The sequence below is a fragment of the Palaemon carinicauda genome, chromosome 1 (genome assembly GCF_036898095.1).
Source record: "Palaemon carinicauda isolate YSFRI2023 chromosome 1, ASM3689809v2, whole genome shotgun sequence".
Classification (NCBI taxonomy): domain Eukaryota; kingdom Metazoa; phylum Arthropoda; class Malacostraca; order Decapoda; family Palaemonidae; genus Palaemon; species Palaemon carinicauda.
The window spans coordinates 338,161,296-338,164,987 of record NC_090725.1 but is presented as its reverse complement, the minus strand read 5'-3'; positions in this window follow the sequence as shown (position 1 = coordinate 338,164,987).

The window sequence follows — 3,692 nt, the reverse complement described above, 5'->3', positions numbered from 1 at the left end:
ATCATATATTCTTCATTTACTGTTAAATCGTCACTGTCAAAAGACTCATGAAATAAGAAAGTCTTCAGTTTCCTCTTGAAAGCCTTAATGTCTTCAATCATTTGAATGTTTCGTGGGAGCTTGTTATGTAGTCTCGGGGCCGCTTATTTAAAGGCTCTGGAGCCTAAAGTAGACATATAGATTTTATATTACCTTTACGGGAGAGGGCAGTGCTAAAGAAAATAAGCTTTAGAAGTATATGTCTACTTTAGGCTCCAGAGCCTTAGGCCGGGATCACACTAGCGACTCTGTGGCGCCACAAAGCCACAGCATCGTGTGGCGGGGATGTGGTCTCCCATAGGATTCCATTGTTTTCAAGTTTTGCCGCGAAAACTAGCGACTGTGGCAAGCGACGGTGGCTCTCTGTCGCTCATCCACGCCACAGGCGTGGCTTTGAAAACAATGGAAACCTATGGGAGACCACATCCCCGCCACACGATGCTGTGGCTTTGTGGCGCCACAGAGGAATCATGCGGCCCTGAGACTTATAATAAGCTCCCACGAAACATTCGAATGATTGAAGACATTAAGGCTTTCAAGAGGAAACTGAAGACTTTCTTATTTCATGAGTCTTTTGACAGTGACGATTTAACAGTAAATGAACAATAGGCAATATGAAATGTTAAATACTGTGAACGAACAAGGTAAAACGACAGTGGAGGTCCTGTAGAGAGTGGGGTTCCCCTGCTGTATGGGACCGGAAAAGCAGCCTTCAATGTAAAAGATAAACGCAGCCCATCTTCTCCTTAACTATGTTAATTAAATTAGACACTGAAGTTAGTAGGGAAAACAAAAGTGAATTCACAGAGCCAATCAATAAAAACTCTCCCATTTTCTCCTTAACTATGTTAATTAAATCGGCCAATGAAATTAGTACGGAAAACCAAAAGTGAATTCACATAGAAAATTAATAAGAACTCGTCTATTTTCTGCTTAACTATGTTAATTAAATCACCCACTGAAATTAGTAGGGAAAACAAAAGTGAATTCACACAGAAAATTAATAATAACTCCCCCATTTTCTCCTTAACTATGTTAATTAAATCAGGCACTGAAATTAGTAGGGAAAACAAAAGTGAATTCACATAGAAAATTAATAAGAATCCGGTCATTTTCCCTTTAACCATTTTAATTAAATTACCCAATGAAAAGAATTTCTAAAAATTAATACATTGGAAAGTAATTAATCCCCTACATGTTACTATAGTAACATTGATCATTTATGTATTAACGAATTTCCTGGAAATGATTCACTTCCAGTCTTTCTACAGGAGAGAGAGTTATTTTACTTTTGAAGCTCGCTCTCTCTCTCTCTCTCTCTCTCTCTCTCTCTCTCTCTCTCTCTCTCTCTCTCTCTCTCCTCTTTACAGGATATAACCTTATGAAGCGAGGAAGCAAGAGACTCTCTCTCTCTCTCTCTCTTAACAGGATATACCATTATGAAGCGAGAAAGCAAGAGACCCTATTCTCTCTCTCTCTCTCTCTCTCTCTCTCTCTCTCTCTCTCTCTCTCTCTCTCTCTCTCTCTCTCTCCTTACAGGATATAACCTTATGAAGCGAGGAAGCAAGAGACCCTATTCTATTCACTATCCACCCTTCGTTAATTTGTAAACAAACGCATTTATTAATCCTTTGTATATTAACAAAAACGACTGAATATATTGGCCAATATTATTATTATTATTATTATTATTATTATTATTATTATTATTATTATTATTATTAAATGCTAAGCTACAACCCTAGTTGGAAATGCAGGATGTTATAAGCCCAGGGACCCCAACAGGGAAAGTAGCCCAGTGAGGAAAGGAAACAACGAAAAAAAAATATTTTAAGAATAGTGACATCAAAATAAATATTTCCTATATAAATAACAAAAATTTCAACAAAACAAGAGGAAGAAAAATTAGATAGAAGTGTTCCCGAGTGTACCCTCCAGCAAGAGAACTCTAACCCAAGACAGTGGAAGACCATGGTACAGAGGCTATGGCACTACCCAAGACTAGAGAACAACGGTTTGATTTTGGAGTGTCCTTCTCCTAAAAGAGCTGCTTACCACAGACTGGGGAAGAGACTGCAGGTGAGCATAGCTAAAAAGTAAAATTAAATCTGAATGATTTAGAGAGCTCTAAGAAGTATATAAAACTAAATTGCACTTGAACAATACTTATATAAGAGCCTTCTAGGAGAAGGACACTCTAAAATCAAACCATTGTTCTCTAGTCTTGGGGAGTGCCATAGCCTTTGTACCATGGTCTTCCACTATCTTTGATTAGAGTTCTCTTGCTTCAGGGTACACTCGGGCACGCTATTCTATCTTTATTTCTCTTTCACTTGTTTTGTTAGTTTTTATAGTGTATATAGGAAATATTTATTTTAATGTTACTGTTCTTAAAATATTTTATTTTTTTCTTGTTTCCTTTCCTCACTGGGCTATTTTCCCTGTTGGAGCCCCCAGCCTTATAGCATCCTGCTTTTCCAGCTAGGGTTGTAGCTTAGCAAGTAATAATAATAATAATAATAATAATAATAATAATAATAATAATAATAATAATAATAATAATAATAATAATAATAATAATATTCGCCTAAATAATGTACTTTATGTTCTCACATAAATCTGACGTGTAGTTTTTCCGTATAAACAATTAATAAAATTTAAATCAATAATAATGATAATACGTAAAAACAATAGAATGTTTTTAGCCCCTAAATAATAATAATAATAATAATAATAATAATAATAATAATAATAATAATAATAATAATAATAATAATAAAAATATCAATAATAATGAATACTAATAATAATAATTATAATTATAATAATGATAATAATAATAATGATAATATGATAAAATAAATAAAAAATTAATATTAATATTAATAATATTAATAATAATAATAATAATAATAATAATAATAATAATAATATGACTCTAATCTCTGGTAATCACTTTCATCAATGAAAATAACTTAATAACAAATAAAAAAAAACTTCACTAACTTAAAAAAACAAAAAAAGATATATACTAAAACCCAACAGCTGATCTCATCAAGCCAGTAGAAAGACTGCGAAAAATTTCTCCAATCGTAATTATCACTTCAAAGCGTCTTTTGAAAAAGCAATGTATTTCCGTCCTAGCAGCCATGAAGATAAGACGCTGATCAATGCCTCTTCCTTCGACTGATTAACGCCAAGTCCCAGTAATTACAAGCGCCCAAAAGGAATCAGGTGCCACAGTCGTGGACCAATTAGAACACATGTTTTGTAAAGGAAGACGGTTTGAAATTAGGCGAACGCAAGATGGCAACATGGTTTCTGTTCGTTTAAACTACAATAAAACTCATAAAAACCTTTATTTTTTGTTATAGGTCTTAATTCACTTTGAAATAGGTTTCACCAGGTGGACCAATTAGAACACATGTATTGTGAAGCAGGATGGTTTGGAATTAGGCGAACGCAAGATGGCAACATGGTTTCTGCTCGTTTTAACTACAAGACATAAACGCGTCTATTTTTCGTTATGTCTTTATCCAATTTGAAATAAGTTTCACCAGGTGGACCAATTAGAACACATGTATTGTAAAGGAAGACGGTTTGAAATTAGGCGAACACGTGATGGTAACACGTTTTCTGTTCGTTTTAACTAC